The 20,171-nt window shown below is 34.0% G+C and overlaps 1 protein-coding gene across 1 annotated transcript in view; it reads right to left on the bottom strand.

Annotated features, from left to right (window-relative positions):
- ANGPTL5 (angiopoietin like 5) overlaps positions 1-20,171 on the bottom strand; it is a 107,665-nt gene that overhangs the window by 18,004 nt on the left and 69,490 nt on the right. Inside the window, exon 8 of the transcript XR_007952110.1 lies at positions 1,860-2,079. The gene's annotated coding sequence lies outside the window, so the exon portion shown is untranslated. The remainder of the gene's footprint in view (positions 1-1,859; positions 2,080-20,171) is intronic.

Consider the following 20,171-nt stretch of genomic DNA (forward strand, 5'->3'; position numbering starts at 1 on the left):
GAACGAATCCAACCATTCTGGAGAGCAATCTGGAATTATGCCCAAAAAGTTATCAAAATGTGCATACCCTTTGATCCAGCAGTGTTTCTATTGGGCTTATACCCCAAAGAGATACTAAAAAAGGGAAAGGGACCTGTATGTGCCAAAATGTTTGTAGCAGCCCTGTTTGTAGTGGCTAGAAACTGGAAAATGAATGGATGCCCATCAATTGGAGAATGGCTGGGTAAATTGTGGTATATGAATGTTATGGAATATTATTGCTCTGTAAGGAATGACCAGCAGGATGAATACAGAGAGGCTTGGAGAGACCTACATGGACTGATGCTGAGTGAGATGAGCAGAACCAGGAGATCATTATACATTTTGACAACGATATTGTATGAGGATGTATTCTGATGGAAGTTGATTTCTATGACAAAGAGACCTAACTGAGTTTCAATGGATAAATGATGGACAGAAACAGCTACACCCAAAGAAGGAACACTGGGAAACGAGGGTGAACTATTTGCATTTTTGATTTTCTTCCCGAGTTATTTTTACCTTCTGAATCCAATTCTCCCTGTGCAACAGGAGAACTGTTCGGTTCTGCAAATATGTATTGTATCTAGGATATACTGTAAAATATTTAACATATATAGGACTGCTTGCCATCTTGGGGGGGGGGGGGTGGAGGGAGGGAGGGGAAAAAATGAAACATAAGCGAGTGCAAGGGATAATGTTGTAAAAAATTACCCTGGCATGGATTCTGTCAATACAAAGTTATTATTAAATAAAAAATAAAATTAAATATAAGTAGTTAGGTAGTCCAAAAGAAACACTGGGTAAAAGAGTTAAATGTGATAATGATGTGAATCCTGATAGCAACCTATCATCTCCTTTTTTCAGGAAATTCTAAAATGTTCATCCTGGGAATTTAGTTTTCCAGACTTATTACCATAGGTAAGGCAACCATGACATACCCAGACTACTTTGACTAGCATCTTTAAAATATTTTTAAGATACTTGTAATGGGAATCCGGGTTTTCTCACCCAACTGCCAGAGGTAATTTTCTTAGGTTTTATCTGCTAATTCAAAGACCTTCTAAGTTCTCTGTTGATGGAAGGGTTCCCATATTGGGAGTTTCTACACTGAGGTGTCAGATACAAAAAGACAAAAATGGGGGGAAAATGGGACTCTGACTGACATTTGCTATGTGAAAATGGGCAAATCTTCCTCTCTAAACCTATTTCCTTATATTTAAATTGATTAACTGTAAAATATAAAAAAGAACATTGCCATTGCCTCCCCACAGGATAGTTGTGAACAAAGTTCTTTATAAGCCTTAAAGCACAATGTATAATAGATAAAATAGATTAAAATATAATATGTATATATATGTATACATATGTGTGTATTTGTGTGTATATATAATATACACACAAATACACACATATGTATACATATATATAATATGCACACAAATACACACATATATAAAGTAGCATTTGTACAGCACTTTAAGATTTACAAAGCACTTTAAAGTGTTATCTTCTCATTTGATCCTAACAACAACCCTGTGAGGTGGGTTGAGAAAAGTGAACTGGCTTGCTTGGAGTCACACAACTAATAAGTGTCCATGGCAGGATTTGAATTTGATTCTTCCTAATTCTCAGTCCCATGCTCTATCCACTCCATCACCTAACTGCCTCAGCAGCTTATTTTTCATTTAAGAAACGTGCCCTTCACTAGTAAGATTTCTTCAAGTAGCAGTCAAGGATGAATGATAACAAAGGAAAAAAGGTCTTGGAAGTCATGGAGCTCAAGTCCTTCATTTTACAGGTTAGGAAAAGTAAAGCATAAAAGGTATAAAATGACTCACTTAATGGCACATTGGTATTAAGTGGCAAAGTAAGGATTTGAACCCAAACTGTTCTGTCCCTTCAACTATGCTGCCTCTCTTTTCGGGCTCTTCATTTCATGATTTTATGAGGTGCTTATTTCAGCGGTATCCCCAGTAAGGAAGAAAGTTCTTGGCAGTCAGGAAGCAGCATGAGAACATCAGGAACCTGGGGAAAGTTCACCAAAAGCAGGATACAAAGCTAAACAACAACAACAAAAAAAAAAAAAAAAAAAAAAAAAAAACAGTGTTAATTAACAGCACCAACTTTACAACTTTGTCCCAACACCAGCCCTGAAAATCAGAGTAGATTGTAACTCACATTTCCTGTTTTTCTTGACTTGCTAATTTCTCAAGGTAAAACATTGTTATAACATAGAAAGCACTTGATTTTAGGATCAGAAGCCCTGAGTTCAAATTCCAAAATCTTTGCTATTAAAAATCTGTATGATCTTGGCCAATAATGACTGGTATCTAAAAAGCATCTAAAGGAATTAGCTTAGGTGAATCATAATAGCAACTCTGTGAGAAAAAAACACCATAGCTCTTTTAAAGTCAAAGAAACTGAGGATCAATAACTCATCTATGACCACATTACTAATAAGTATCAGAAAAGCAATTTTGAACCCAAGCTTTTCTTGACCCCAAGTCAAGAATTCTTTCCATGGCATCATGTTTTCTATCAAGTCATTAATCTTTCCACTAGGAATTAGTTTCCTGATTCTGAAAATAAGATAGATGGACTAAATCATCTCTTATATCCCTTCCATCTACTGAACAAAGTCCAACTCAGGTCCATCTTTTATAGGAGATCTTTTCTGAGTCCTCCAGAAATTATTTTTCATGTATTTTTATCCATATCTCTATGGACATATAAAATATGTAACATATAATAAATATACAAATAAATATATCTATACACATATGTATGTATACATTTATATTTACTGTTTTGTCTCTATTAGTAGAGTGTAATCTTTTTGAGGACAGAGATTATTTAATTTTTGTCTTTTTAATCTAAGCTCCAAATAAAGTGCCCAGCAGACAGTAGATATTTAATGGATTCTTGTATTGAATTGAACTGCATGATGCCATTTTTTTGATTGATGATTTCAAAACCTTTATAAAGATGAATGTTCCTCATGGCTAATACTAGAATAAATTAAAGAAACTATTCTAACTCTCAAAATTTTGGAGATGGAAGGGATATAAGAGATGATTTAGTCCATATATCTGATTTTGTTTTGTTTTTAGTTCTTTACTATAATAAAAAGAGCTGTTATAAATATTTTCTACATATGGATCTTTTCCTTCTATCTTTGACTTCTTGTGTACGTATACCTAGTAGAGTTCAAAGAGTAGGTATATCTCAATGACTTTTTGAATAGAGTTCCAAATTGTTTTTTAGGATAGTTGGACTAATTCATAGCTCTAGTGACAGTGCATTAGCGTGCTTGTCCTCCCACAGATCCTTCAACATTTGACATTTTCATCTTTTGTCATCTTTACCAATCTGGTGGGTGTGAGATGAAGCTTCAAAGTTGTTTGAACTTAAGTTTTTCACACACCCATGTATAATTACACATAGACTTGCACCCCAATATTTTAAACTGAGTGAATGATTGCATAATAGATCTGATTCTCAGCAATCAGAAATCTAGTGGATAGGGGAATTCTAAGCCCTAGGGAAAATGATGACAGTCAGCAACAGGAAGCATCTTTTCAGCTGTGCAAAGAAAAATGAGCAATATTTTGATGTTCCTAAGGAACATTTTCCCAGTCTGCATAATTTTAGAAAGAGCAATTTTCTTATTATTTTTCTGGAGGAATAAATTAAAGCATTTTTTAGAGTTGTCTTTTAGTTTGTATATTACTTCTCAACCAAAAACAAATGAGTGGGGAAGAAAAGGGAGATTTGCCTGCATCTAAAATTAGAATTTCTCTTTCCAAAATAATCCTGCCTCAACTTTCAACACTTCCTCAACCAAAGTTCCCTGAAAAATGTGAGCTTGTGATGAATGCCTGTGATGCATTTGCTTTCAGGGGGTATTACCATATGTGATGTCCTAATAGCAAAGAACAACAGAGCAAAATAACTAAAATAATTTTCTAACTACTCCTAACTTACTGGGAATATAGTTCTTGGAAGATTACATTCACATTAGTTCTTTATGATCACAAATTACTTTAAAGACATAATTTACAAGAATCTTGTGAGTTAAGTAGTGCAGAAATTATTTTCCCCATTTTCCCAATGAAGAGGTTGAATCCAGAGGGTTTAAATAACTGATAGAAACTCAGATTTACAGGAAGATGGGATTTTAGAAGCCATAGAGTTCAACCCCTCTTAATTTACAAATGAGGAACCTGTGGCACAAATAGGTTAAATAACTTACCCAGAGTCACACAATTTTTAAATATCTGAAGTGATATTTAAATTCCTGTCTAAATTCAAAACTCTATTTATCACATCATGCTGCTTAGACAGTATTATAATCAATAAATGACAAACTCAAACCTAGAAACTTCTGCTTCTTCCTAGAAATATGTTTTTTCTAAGGTATTTTGATGCATGATGAGGAAAACAAAAAGGGTTTCATGTCATGTTCTTCAATAAGAAAAATTATGCCAGGATTTTAAGTATAGTCAATGTCAGGATTAGATTAATTTAAGGAGCCTTAAGAGAAGTCATGATAACTCTGAACTTCAAAATCAGCTTCAACTTTTTCTGGTCTGGTTTTACTTTAGGATGACCCTCATCCATACTAACTTCTCTGGGGGTCCTCCTTGTTGGAATCCTTACTAACTGCTAACTAATTAGAGTTGATCTAATCTTACAAGAAGATGTTTTGGGCAGAACCTGAAACAAGGTACTAAGTAGAACTAATTAATACAAGGCTTGTGTTCACACCTTTACTTATTGGAGTTCAATGTGTTCATACTTCCCTTGAAGCTCTTTGGGCCAGAGAGCACTATGGGAGAAAACCCATAATCCCTCTCTCTGGAAGGAGCATAAATAGGCCAATGGGCCAGTCGAAGAAGTTCTTCAGAGGAAGAAGCTACAAGTCGAGATTTCACCGGAATGACATGAAGAGCGGTGCTGGCTCTGGAGGCTGAATAGGAGATGGAAGTCCAGGCTGAAGAGTTCCCATAGTTTCTATCTGTTCGTTCACTTTTCTTAAATCAGTGAGCATCCTCCACCTCCTCTTTCAGGGTATTGGAGGGGTATATTAGAAATGGACCAAGGAAATGACTCTGAAAAAATTAGTAATTTCCCTACTTATGAGAGTAGGGAAAGCCTAAATTGGAGGAATACCATGAGATGATAAGAAAGATATTAAAAGGAAGGAAGGAAGAGAGAAGTAAATAAGGAAAGATGAAGACAGTCATAGAGGAGCATTCTCTGTTCTTTCAAAGGTTCATCCCTTAACAATTTCCCCAAGGAATCAGGGGTCTTCAAACTTTTTAAATAAGGGGCCAGTTCATTGTCCCTCAGACTGTTGAAAGCCCGGACTATAGTAAAAACAAAAACTTTGTTTTGTGGGCCTTTAAATAAAGAAACTTCATAGCCCTGGGTGAGGGCGATAATCATCCTCAGCTGCCGCATTTGGCCTGCGGGCCCGTAGTTTGAGGACCCCTGGACTATGTCATGGAGAAATGCTTCAACTTCTAAGGAGTTTAATTCACTCCAACTTAGTAAGGTTTGATTCAGCACCCACAATGTGATACAGTGGCAGGTGCTCAGGATAAAAAAAAGAAAACAAGAAAGTCCCTGATATCAAAGAATTTAGTCTAGACAACTAGGATAATCTTGACTTCATATTTAGAAAACAGAACCTAATTCTTTGCACTTGTCTACTCTATCAATAATTCTTGCTCTTTTTGGAGTTGCAGTATCTTATTATTATCTTTGACTTTAAAGGCCTTTATCTTTACCAGACCTTTAAAATGAAAGATGAAAGCTTTTGAAAATTAATATAAATTCCAAATGCTTGTTTTTTAGAAGTTTGGAAACACTATGTGGTTAACTGGAAAGTTTTGAGTGTCTTATAAAATTAAATTTAGAATCACTGAGGATAAATCATAAAATAAGATGATAAAAATTCTAAAAATGAAAACTCATGAAAACTTCCTTGTCTTCATTTCAAAACCTCATGATGTCAACTATCACTCTCTCTTCCTTTTCTCAAGTTTCTGATAATGAGATAGCTCTTCTCCCTGAAAAAGAACAATCTTTCTATAGGTGCCCTTCATCTAATTATCTTCTGTTTTCTCCAACAGACTGTTTCTTCAATTATCTCTTCCCTCTCATCAATCTTTACTCATTCAGTATTAGTCTTTTTTCTGCTGCCCTCATACAATGTTCATTTTCCCCCATCCTTAAAATATCTTCACTAGAGACTAGACTATCACCCTCTCAACCTATCATTCTAAATCTCTCTTCTCTCTCTTAGCCAAACTCTTTGAAAGCATCTCTATTTCCTCAGTTGCCAAAGCTGATGACATATTTTCTCACTTCTCAATCTTCTTGTCATCTTTACAGCATTTAGCATTATTGTACATCCGACCCTTCCAGTGATGCTCAGTTCTTTGGGATTTTGTACTAGTATTCATTTTTATCTATCCTTCTACCTGTTTGATCACTTTTTTTCAGTCTCCTTTAAAAATTCTTCAGTCATATCATACCTCCTCACTGTTCAAGGAACCAAGGCTCTGAACTATACCTTCCCTACTCTCACTATACTTTCTCTTTTAATGATCTCACTGGTTCCTATGAGTTTAATTATTTTTTTCTATTCAGATACTTTAAAGGTTCATATATCCAGCTCTAGCCACTTTCTTTAGCAGTAGTCCCACATACCAATTGCCTGTTGTACATTTTAAACTGGATGTCCCCAAAACATCTTAAACTCATTTTGTCTAGATCAGAACCAGAATTAGTGATACCCTTTCTCCCCCCCAAAAAAAACCTCAAACTCTCTCTGTTACCAAACTTCCCTGTATCTGTCAAATGCAGCATCATTCTTCCAATTTCCCAGGTTTGCAAGCTTAGCATTACCTTTAACTTATCACTCATATCCAATCCATTGACAAATTTTACTGTTTTTACCTCTATATCATCACCATTCATCTTAAGTATAGCAATATCCTTCTATCTTTTGCAATTTTGATCAATCCTCTACTTAGATAGCTGCCAAAGTGATTTTTCTTAAACACAGATTTTACCATATAATTCCCCTTCTCAATAAATTCCAATCATTCCTTATTGCCTCAGGATTAAAATATAACTTCCTCTTTTGGCTTCTACAACCTGGCTCTACTCTATCTTTCTATACTTATTTCATAGGACTCCCATTACTGCCTTCTATAGTCTAGCTGCATGACTCTGGACAAATCACTTAACCCAAATTGCCTCAGGGGAAAAAAATCATTCTCTGTTTACCTCAGCCTCACATAATCCCTCACTTCTTTTAAGCACTGCAATTTACATGAAGATTTTCAGAATACTCCAGATTGCTTCTCCATTTTATTTATTTTGTATTTATTTTCTACATATTTATTCTTTGGTTAATACATGTATTTATACATAAATGTGTACATGTGTATATGTGCTGATTAAATAGAAGTTCCCTGAGAGGAGGAATTTTTTTTTTTGCATTCCTAGTACCTAGTACAGTAGCTGACTTATGATAGATAATTAACACATATTTATTGATGATTCAATTGAATATTTAATTTCAGGGGGCAGAGTCAAAATGTTGGACAAAAGTCAGGAATTTCTCTATGCTTTCCCAAATTCCCCTACAAAAAAATTTAAAGTAACACCTCAAAATGAGTTCTAGAACTCAGAATAGAATGGGATGAAACAACTTTCTAGCCCAAAACAACCTCAAAGGTTGGCAGGGAAAGTCTGTTGTGTTGAGGTAAGAGTGAAATGAAATCCAACAGAGATGATGCCAGTGACAGGTCTTGGAGGAAACTGAATCAGTAGCAAGCTTTCAGTCTATGGATAGTAAAAGGGTCAGCAATTGGTCAGAAGGAGATTACAGGGGTATATTTGTTAGTGCTTGGTATAAGACTCTCTTTCTTTGCCATATGGGGATCCAGCTCACAGTCCTGCATCATAGTCCCAGAATAAGATGGAATATTAGCACACCAGCACTTATAGCTATGGGGGGGGGGGGGGGAGCAATAAGTTTAGGACATAAAAAGTGTTTGTGGTCACTCAAAGAACATAGCACAGCCCAGGAAAGTAGTAAATGCATCTCTCCATAGATCATACCACCTTGGAAAAACTGAAAACTTATAGCTAGCTCTGAAAATAGGTGTACAAAAAAAAAAAAAAAAAGCCAAAACATGGGACAGTGTTCCATCCATTCCAGGAGCAGAGCCCAATTTTAACATAAAATTAAGAGTCAATAAATAGACTGGAGTACAGGAGAGCGGGGAAGGAAACTGACCATAGAAAGTTACTATGGTGACAGGGAAGGTCAAAGCCCAAACTCAAAAGAAAACTATAAAGCCCAAACAACTATATCCAAAACATCAAAGAAAAATGTGAATTGACCTCAAGATTCAAAAAAGAAATTTCTGGAAGGGATCAAAAGATTCTTTAAAATCAAATAAAATAAATAAAGGAAAAACTGGGGAAGAAATGAGAATGATATAAGAAAATCATGGGGGGGAAGGGGGAGAAGAGGGGGAAGTAAACAGCTAGGTAAAGAAGACAGAAAAAAATACTGAAGAAAATCATTACTAAAAATCTCCATAATATCAAAATAGACCAAATGATGAAAGAGACAAAAAATTCAGTGAAGGGAAGAATACCTTGAAAAAGAAAATTGGCCAAATGAAAAAGAGGTACAAAAATTAATTAAAGAAAATAATTCCTTAAAAATTAGAATTGGGCAAGTGGAAGCTAATGATTCCTTAACACATCAAAAAACAATAAAGCAAAATCAAAGAAATGAAAAAATAGAAGAAAATTGACCTAGAAAATAGATCAAGAAAAGGTAATTTAAAAAATATTGGACTACCTGAAAACAACAGTCAAAAAAAGAGCTTAAACATTATCTTTCAAGAAATTTCAAGGAAAACTGCTCTGATATTCTATTTATTATAGAATATCTATAAGATATTCTATAATATCTTATAATATCCTATAATATCTATAAGATATATAGAATTCTTTTAATTCTATTTAAATTCTTTTAAAGAGAAGATAAAATAGAAATTGACCACCTCCTTAAAAAAATCCCAAAATGAACACTCTCAGGAATATTATAGTCAAATGCCAGAGCTGCCAGATCAAGGAGAAAATATTGTAAATAGCCAAAAAATATTGATAAGGAATATCATAGCGAAATTCTAGACCTCCAATATCAAGGAGAAAATATTACAAGCCAAAAAACAAGAAAAAAAATTCAACTATTATAGAGCCACAATCAGGCTAACACAAGATTTAGAAATCTCTACATTAAAGGATCAGAGAGCTTGGAATGTGATGTTCTAGAGGGCAAAAGAGCCAGGATCACAACCAAGAATCACATATAGCCAACAAAACTGAGTGTAATGCTTGAGGGAAATGCATATTCAATGAAATAGAAGATTGTCAAGCATTCCTAATGAAAAGGCCAGAACTGAATAGAAAAGCTGACATTTGAATATAAAACTTGAGGGAAGCATCAAAAGGTAACAGAAAAGATAAATCATAAGGGACAGGAAAGATCATAAGGGATTCAATAAGGTTAAATTGTTTACATTTCAACATAAGTATGAATTGACTAAGATAGGATGACAGCAAAAAAATAAAATAAAATTGTGGGGTGGGAAAGAAGAATGCACTGGGAGAAGAGGAAAGAGAGAGGTAGAATAAGTTAAATTATTTCACATAAAATTCTCTGTTAAAGCAGAGGAGGGAAAGATGGAGGAATTAGGGGAGGGAGCACTTGAATCTTGCTCTCAAAGAGAGAATAATATATACACTCACTTGGGTAAAGAAATGTATCTTTCCCAACAGGAAAAGTAGAAGAAAAGGGAGGCACTAATCAAAGGGAGACCACATTAGGAGGAGTTGGCAGACAGAAGTAAAACACTTTTGAATATGGTCAGGAAGAAAGGAAAGAAAATGTAGGATAAATAAGGAAGAAATAAGATGAAAGAAAATACACAGTAATCATAACTGTGTGAAAAAAATTCTTACAGTAAATTTCTCTGATAAAGGCTTTATTTCTCAAATATATAGAGAACCAAGCAAATTTATAAGAACATAAGCCATTCCCTAACTGATAAATGGTCAAAAAATGTAAACAGATAGATTTTAGACAAACTAATTAAAGCTATCTATATTCATATAAAATTTCTTTAAATCACTATTGATTAGAGAAATGCAAACTAAAACAACTCGGAGGTACCATTATACCTGTCACATTGGCTAATATGACAGAAAATTAAAATATCAAATGTGGGAGGAAGTATGGAAAAATTGAAACACTGATACAGTTGAAGTTGTGAATCAATTCAATTATTCTGGAGAGCAATTTGGAACTATGTCCAAAGGGCACATACTCTTTAGCCTAGCAATATCACAACTAGATCTGTATCCCAATGATATTTTTTTTAAAGGGAAATGACCTATATATACAAAAATATCTATAAGAGATCTTTTTGTGATGGCAAAGAATTTAAATTTTAGGATATTCCCATCAATTGGGAAATGGCAGAATAATTTGTGGTATATGCTTGTTATAGGAAGAACAACTCAGCTCAGTTACTTACTGCTTATGTCACCCAAGTCAAGTCATTTATTTTCTCTAAGTGTCAAGTGTGAAATAGGGAAATAACATCCATCTCAAAGGACTGTTATGAGGTTAAATAAAATGAAACAATATATACAAATTGCTTAGCAAACTTTAAAATGCTAGATAAATGTCCAAAATAATGATTATTTTTGCCATTGCTTTCCCAAAAAACTTATATAATCTATGGTTTAACTCTTAATTATAGAAATTGTATCTCAAAATTTTCACTGTTTCTCAGAAATATAAATAAATATTGGAAATGGTGAGTTTTTACTTCCCTAAGAGTAATAAGTCACAAAGTTTTGGAGATTTTGAGGTTGCATAATTATTTTCTCTTCATTTTAGCAAATAAACATTCATGTATATTTGTTATATTAATGCCTATACTCTTATATATAATGTCCTCATAAATGTTCTCTACTCTAATTATAAAGCCCTAAACACAGAGAACTGAGGCAAATCAACAATTTTATACTATCATCAATAGCAGACTCTGTTTACAAAGTTTGGGCTGGAAACAATTATAAAGGACTCCCTACCAAAAGTAGAATTTTCTGTTTTCTCTTTCTTCATGATTTTAAAATGAGCAATGAAAGGCTACATCCTGTTTGAATAAACAAAATGCTAAAAAAAAAATTTGTCAAGGAAATTCCCACATACCCAAATGAAAATTTCATTCTAAAATGTAAGCTTATGATAATAATAGCCAGAAAATTCATCATTATCATCACCACCACCACCACTTGACATGGATGGATTTGAACAATATGACTTTACCAAAAAATACACTAAACTGTGCCTTTATCAAATAAATCTCTTCAATTATACTGTGTGGGACAGTATGGACCACAAAAACAATCAGAGCTCTCCAGAATAAGAAAAGCAAAAAGTGGTTTATTACAATCTTTTGAGAAAGAGTATCTCTCATCTGACAAGGTGTCAGTAAAAGGGAGTGCAAGAATAAACTGCTAAACACAAGATTAAATACCCTGAATGCAAAAACCCCACCCTTGCCTAGCCTTTTTTCCCATTATTTGGGAGAGTCTGGGTTTATATCTAACCCAGAAACAAAAGAATACAAGTCAATAATAATAAACTCTTAATTTAAATTTCCCTAGGGAACTGCTATATCAGAAGATGTACTCAATAAGAGAATTCAAAGTCATTATCATCTATAAAAGAAGTACTTAAATGCTAACTAAGAGGTGGTGGGAAACAAGAGGGGACAAACACCTGCAACTTTTATCTATAGCTCTATTCATTATTATAAAGTCTCAAATCACAATTAAGATATAGTTTAAAGCTATATTCCCCTAAGAGTGTCTTCACTCTATTAATTCTACACAATACTAAAGTATCATTTGCACATTTAACATCACTAAGGAAAAAGAGAATTGAAGGCTTCATGTTTGAATCCCATAGTTAATTTGAATTGTTGGATGGAGACAGTTTTAACAAATACCTGGCTCTACTTTAAGCAAAACAGATGGAATGCAAATCTAACTAAGAGAAAGCTATGGCTGAAAATGATAAGAGATTTACTGTCATCCTGGAATTAAAGGTGAGTGGGCAGAAAATTTTTTAAGCAAATAACACCTACATACAGCTAGTCTTACTGCACAAATTCAGAACTATAAAATTAACCAGGTTTGTAAAATAATCTAACAAAATATTGTTCAATATTTACAAAACACAGGACCTATCAGTCAGCCTATTTGTATTTAATAAGTGCCTACTATGCACCAAGGAGTGTGCTAAGTGCTTTACAAATGTTATCTTCTGTTCATCTCATTCTTGCAATAAGTGAAAATCAAGTCCTAAAAATAAGGGAATCCCTCATCCCACTAAGCTATCCCCCACCCAGAAGCAAAGTTGGGGGAGAATATTTTGTAGTAACCACTTTAAATGTGATCCTATTCTACTCAAGAATTGAGTGAGTGTGTAAGAGGAAGAGTGAACTGTTGTTGGTGGGGAGAAGGTGGAATGTAGAGAGGGGAATGAAGGGATTATATTTCTGTCCTTTTATACTTTTTCAGTAAATATCCCTTTATAAAAACTAATAGATTTAACTGATTAATTGATGTTCAGGAAATATCAACTGATCAAACTAGTATTGAGAAAAGATCAATTGGTCAAAATGATGTTATAAATCACTGAGAATTAATCTTGGGAGAAATATATTGGATATTTATGAATAATAGTATTAGAAAAATTCTCAATCCTTTAAAAAGATAAAAAGAGGAGAAACCCCCCCGGGGGCTCTAATGATCTGACTTGGTAATCTAAACGTGAGTTGGGGGAAGAGATCCCAGAGACCTACATATATTCTTATTTAGAATACATTTGATACCCATTCACATTTTCAAGAAATTCTCAATCTGGGATTCCCTTTAGTAGATTACCTAATTCACAGGCTCTATTAGAAGAAATTGATAAATTTTAGATTATAATTGTACAGTAACCAGTTTTTCTAATGCATTTCTTTATTATAGCTATTGTTTGTTTGAATACTTATGTACTGATATCTATTGTTTAACTCTATTAAATATAAATGTTACAGTTATTAAGAGAAGTATAGATTTTGTATCCATAAAGTAGTGGAGCCTAGATTATATTTACTTATACCACTTCATAGAGTCTTCATGCAATTCAACATAAATGAAACTGCCTTAGTTATAAGGCTTCTAGAATAAGAGTTACATAATATCTCTAGTCAGATATTAGAGGGAATATGGCTTGTAATGCTGGAGAAACTGAGGCAAGATAGATATTAGAAAGTTTTTAATATTTTATTTGAAAGGGAGATATTTATTGGGACCAAATGGATCCATGATTTGGTCCCAGGGCTGAATGAGACGATCATCTCCAAGAATCCAGCATCTAGCTCCTAATGTTTGCTTCCCCTGAAGTATATATACACACATGTGGCTCCAAGTGACCAGGGTAAACTGAGGCAGGGGCAGAGTCAGAGCACTGAGAGTGAGGAACGGATTATCGATCTGGTTCTGACAAGATGAGGGGAGGCACCGGACATTCTGATAAGTTGGGATCAAGAAGAACAATGACAGAATGAAGGGAAGAGGGGGCACCAGACATTCTGATAAGTAGGGAAGGTCTGGGGTCATGATGTCTAAGATAAAAGGTCTTTCTCTTTATCTGGATCATGATGATTAGGAAGAAGGGATATTGCAACCAGGCAGAATAATTCAGGGAAATTGAGGTAGAACAATTAGGGAACCTGATGTAGAATAATCAACGAAAATTGTGGCACAACTGGCTCAGTAGAAAGAGTGCTGGATTTAAAGTTAAATCACATGAGTTCATGTGGATCTGCCACTTAATATCAGTTTGATTTTGGACAAATAACATTTCTTCTCTTCAGTTTCCTCATATGCAAAATACATTGGAATGAGATTACCCTTCTTTTTAATTAAAGCATTTAATTTTTTCAAGATACATGCATAGATAATTCTGCAACATTAACCCTTGCAAAACCTTGTGTTCCAGTTTTTCCTCCCCTTTTCCCGCTTCCCTGCCCTAGATGGAAAGTAGTCCAATATATGTTAAACATGGTAGAAATATATGTTAAATCCAATATATGCATATATATTTATATAATTATCTTGCTGTACAAGAAAAATTAAATCAAACTAGAGAAGAAAATGATAAGAAAATAAAATGCAAACAAACAACAACAAAAAGGGTGAGAATGCTATGTTGTGAACCACATTCAGTTCCCACTGTCTTCTGTGTGTGTGTTGATGACTCTTTTAATCACAACACCATTGGAGCTGGTCTGAATCATCTCATTGTTGAGAAACACATCCATCAGAATTGATCATCACATAGTCTTGCTGTTGCCTGTGTACAATGATCTCCTGGCTCTGCTCATTTCACTTAACATTAGTTCATGAACGTCTTTTCAGGCCTCTCTGAAATCATCCTGCTTATTGTTTCTTACAGAACAATAATATTCCATAACATTCATATACTACAATGTATTCAGCCCTTCTCCAATTGATGGGCATCCATTCAGTTTCCAGTTTCTTGTCACTACAAAAAGGGCTGCCAGAAATATTTTTGCACATGTGGGTCCCTTTCCCTCTTTTAAGATCTCTTTGGGATATAAGCCCATTACAAGCATTGCTGGGTCAAACGATATGCACAGTTCGATAACTCTTTGAGCATAGTTCCAAATTGCTCTCCAGAATGGTTGGATCTGGAATGAGATTACCCTTGAGGTTCCTTCCCACACTCACTCTATGACCTTATGATTGCTACTTCTATCTCTCTAATCCAAAGCTGCAGACCAATGTTTCTAGCTGCCTAAAAAACACTTCTTCCTCAAACTTCATGTGTCCAGAACCAAGTTCTGAATCCTTCCTAAACTTACTTTTACTTTCTTCTTTCACTCTTTCTATGATACCATCATTCATCCAAGTCTCTAATCATAGAGTTGTCTTTGAATCTCTCCTCTCCCTCATTTCTCATATTCTCTGAGTTACCATGTCCTATCAACTCTACCTTTCCTATTTCCTTTCTATTCTAATTTCCACCACTCCAATACAAGATTTCATCAGCATAAGAAAGAATTACTATAGCTCTCTATTTTCCCTCCAACCCATAGCTTTTTGCAATTTTGGATATCCCTAAATGCATAGCAAAATTGATACTTCATAAATACTTGATATATTTGTATGATATGCTGCATAATCTTTCTTTTAAAAAAAGATTTTTTGGTGCCTTATATTTCTATGTCACACTCACTTTCCATCCCAACTCCACTATGACAAGCAAAAACAGTTGAAACAGAAACCTTGTCAGAGAAGATACACCATTTTCTGTCTTAGAAATCTTCCACTTCTTTGTTGTGAGAACATTTTGATCTTTTTTGTAGGATCTTTGGGGTTTTGGGTTTTTTTTTCAGTAATTCAGATTTTAAATTTTGGCAAATTTTTCATTGACATTTTTGCAGAGAGTATGTATTATTCTCTTAGTTCTGCTTATTCCCCTGTGTCAATTCATATTCATCCTTCATAGTTTCTGTGAATTATTCATATCTTAATTTCCTATCACATACTAATAATCTATTACTTTCATATAACTTTTTACCAATGTGCATCAATTTTGTTCATCCCCAGGTGTTGCAATGAATATTTTGTTGTAATTTGCACCTTTTTTAATTTTTAATTTACTTGGCATATTTGCCCTGTAGTAAAACTTCTAGGTCAAAGGAATACTTAAATCACTTTTTTGCATAATTTGAATTTGCAACCCAGAATGACTGAACCAAATGAAAGCACCTTCTCACAATATTTATACCCCATATTGACTATCCTATCTTTTCTTCATCTTTCTTAATTTTCATGGAATGTGGTAAAACCTCAGATTGTTTTAATTGTATTTTTCTTGCTGTGAGTGATTTGGAGCCTGTCTTACTATGTTCCACTCCTTTGACCATTTATCAATTTTGACAATGGTATCTGTTTGGCATCACATATTTGCATTAATTCTTTTTCGCAATCTTTCAATTGAGTTCAACAAATGTATATTAATAGAGTATTCTGTGTAGAATATTATCTACATTCTGAATGGAAAACAAAGTTGAGTAATATGCTTTATTCATGGTACTAAGAGGGAGATATGACTACAATAATTATAAAATAATAGCTATTAGTTATATCTAAGAAAAATGTTGTGTGATGTTTAAAGTGGGGAAGTTATTATCAATTCAAAGAATTAAGGAAAGCTTTCTGGAGGAGGTAGCAATTGAGTATGGCTAATGAAATCTGATTAAACCATTCCCTTTTCCCAAAGTTGGGAAGGAGAATGGAGAGCACACATTGACTGAAATAGCTGGAATAGCTGATAAGCCCATTAAGTGTAATCTCTGATATTGTAAAACTATCTCAAGCCCAGTGAGGGAATTTGGTTGCATGTTCCACCTCTTCGCCCTTATTGTATAATGAAAAGTGCCTTTTCTTGCCCTTCTCTCTCCTTGCTTATTGCTTCCATAAATTTTCTTTTTTTTTTCTTTTTTTTTTCTTTTTTAAATTTTAATATCTTTTTATTGATAGAACGCATGCCAGGGTAATTTTTTACAGCATTATCCCTTGCACTCACTTCTGTTCTGATTTTTCCCCTCCCTCCCTCCACCCTCTCCCCCAGATGGCAAGCAGTCCTTTACATGTTGAATAGGTTACAGTATATCCTGGATACAATATATTTGTGCAGAACTGGACAGTTTTCTTGTTGTACAGGGAGAATTGAATTCAGAAGGTATAAATAACCCGGGAAGAAAAACAAAAATGCAAGCAGTTTATATTCATTTCCCAGTGTTCTTTCTCTGGGTGTAGCTGCTTCTGTCCATCTTTGATCAATTAAGGCTCTCTTTATCAAAGAGATCCACTTCCATCAGAATACATCCTCAAACAGTATCGTTGTTGAGGTATATAATGATCTCCTGGTTCTGCTCATTTCACTCAGCATCAGTTCATGTAAGTCTCGCCAGTCCTCTCTGTATTCATCCTGCTGGTCATTTCTTACAGAACAATAATATTCCATAACGTTCATATACCACAATTTACCCAGCCATTCTCCAATTGATGGACATCCTTTCATTTTCCAGCTTCTAGCCACTACAAACAGGGCTGCCACAAACATTTTGGCACATACAGGTCCCTTTCCTTTCTTTAGTATCTCTTTGGGGTATAAGCCCAGTAGAAACACTGCTGGATCAAAGGGTATGCACAGTTTGATAACTTTTTGAGCATAGTTCCAAATTGCTCTCCAGAATGGCTGGATGTGTTCACAATTCCACCAACAATGTATCAGTGTCCCTGTTTTCCGACATCCCCAACATTCCCCATTATCTTTCCCTGTCATTCTAGCCAATCTGACAGGTGTGTAGTGGTATCTCAGAGTTGTCTTAATTTGCATTTCTCTGATTAATAATGATTTGGAGCATATTTTCATATGTCTATAAATAGTTTCAATTTCTTCATCTGAGAATTGTCTGTTCATATCCTTTGACCATTTATCAATTGGAGAATGGTTTGATTTCTTATAGATTAGAGTCAATTCTCTATATATTTTGGAAATGAGGCCTTTATCAGAACCTTTGATTGTAAAAATGTTTTACCAGTTTATTGTTTCCCTTCTAATCTTGTTTGCATTTGTTTTGTTTGTACAAAAACTTTTCAATTTGATATAATCAAAATTTTCTATGTTGTGGTCAACAGCGATCTCTAGTTCTTCTTTGGTCATAAATTCCTCCCTCTTCCACAGGTCTGCGAGGTAAACTATCCTATGCTCTTCCAATTTATTTATCATCTCATTCTTTATGCCTAGGTCATGAACCCATTTTGACCTTATTTTGGTGTACGGTGTTAAGTGTGGATCAATGCCTAGTTTCTGCCATACTGATTTCCAATTTTCCCAGCAATTTTTGTCAAATAATGCATTCTTATCCCAGAAACTGGTGTCTTTGGGTTTGTCAAACACTATATTATTAAAGTTATTGGCTGTTTTGTCCTTTGAACCTAACCTATTCCATTGATCAACTAGTCTATTTCTTAGCCAATACCAGATGGTTTTAGTAACTGCTGCTTTATAATATAATTTTAGATCTGGTACAGCTAGGCCACCTTCATTTGATTTTTTTTTCATTAATTCCCTTGAAATTCTTGACCTTTTGTTTTTCCATATGAACTTTGTTGTTATTTTTTCTAATTCATCAAAGTAGTTTTTTGGGAGTCTGATTGGTAAAGCACTAAATAAGTAGATTAATTTAGGTAGTATTGTCATCTTTATTATATTTGCTCGCCCAATCCAAGAGCATTCAATATTTTTCCAGTTGGTTAGATCAGACTTAATTTGTGTGGAAAGTGTTTTGTAGTTTTGCTCATAAAGTTTCTGATTTTCCCTTGGCAGATAGATTCCTAAATATTTTATACATCAGTAGTTACTTTAAATGGAATTTCTTTTTGTAACTCTAACTGTTGGATTTTGTTAGTGATATATAAGAATGCTGATGACTTATGTGGGTTTATTTTATATCCTGCAACTTTGCTGAAGGTGTAGATTGTTTCTAATAACTTTTTGGTAGAATCTCTGGGGTTCTCTAAGTATACCATCATATCATCAGCAAAGAGTGATAATTTGGTCTCTTCATTGCCTATTCTTATTCCTTTAATCTCTTTCTCAACTCTTATTGCCAAAGCTAGCATTTCTAATACAATATTAAATAGTAACGGTGATAGTGGGCAACCTTGTTTTACTCCTGATCTTATTGGAAATGGTTGCAGTTTGTCCCCGTTACACATGATGCTTACTGCTGGTTTTAAATAGATGCTACTGATTATTTTAAGGAAAAGTCCATTTATTCCTATACTCTCAAGAATTTAATAGGAATGGATGTTGGATTTTATCAAATGCTTTTTCTGCATCTATTGAGATGATCATATGGTTTTTGTTAATTTGATTATTAATATGGCCAATTATATTGATAGTTTTCCTAATATTGAACCAGCCCTGCATTCCTGGTATAAATCTTACTTGATCATGATGTATTATCCTGGGGATGATTTTCTGTAGTCTTTTTGCTAATATCTTATTTAAGATTTTAGCATCAATATTCATTAGGGAGATTGGTCTATAATTTTCTTTCTCTGTTTTCAACCTACCTGGTTTAGGTATCAGTACCACGTCTGTGTCATAAAAGGAGTTTGGTAGGACTCCTTCATTCCCTATTTTTTCAAATAGTTTATAAAGCATTGGGGCTAATTGTTCTTTGAATGTTTGGTAGAATTCACATGTAAATCCATCTGGTTCTGGGGATTTTTTTTTAGGGAGTTGATTAATAGCTTGTTCTATTTCTTTTTCTGAAATGGGACTACTTAAGCAATTTACTTCCTCCTCTGATAATCTGGGAAGCCTATATTTTTGGAGGTAGTCATCCATTTCGCTTAGGTTATCAAATTTATTGGCATAAAGTTGGGCAAAGTAACCCCTTATTATTTCTTTAATTTCCTCTTCATCAGTGGTAAGTTCTCCTTTTTCATTTTTAAAACTGCCAATTTGATTTCCCTCTCTTCTTTTTCTAATCAGATTTACCAAAGGTTTATCAATTTTATTGATTTTTTCATAAAACCAACTCTTAGTTTTATTTATTAGTTCAATAGTTTTTTTTTTACTTTCTATATTATTAATTTCTCCTTTTAATTTTAGAATTTCAAGTTTAGTAATTGATTGGGGGTTTTTAATTTGGTCTTTTTCTAACTTTTTAAATTCCAGGCCCAATTCATTGATCTTCTCTTTTTCTATTTTATTCAAGTAAGCCTCTAAGGATATAAAATTTCCCCTTATTACTGCTTTGGCTGCATCCCATAAATTTTGATATGATGTCTCATTGTTGTCATTATCTTGAGTGAAATTATTAATTGTATCTATAATTTGCTGTTTCACCCAATCATTCTTTAAGATGAGATTATTT

Source organism: Antechinus flavipes, chromosome 3 (assembly GCF_016432865.1).
Source record: "Antechinus flavipes isolate AdamAnt ecotype Samford, QLD, Australia chromosome 3, AdamAnt_v2, whole genome shotgun sequence".
NCBI classification, from domain to species: Eukaryota; Metazoa; Chordata; class Mammalia; order Dasyuromorphia; family Dasyuridae; genus Antechinus; species Antechinus flavipes.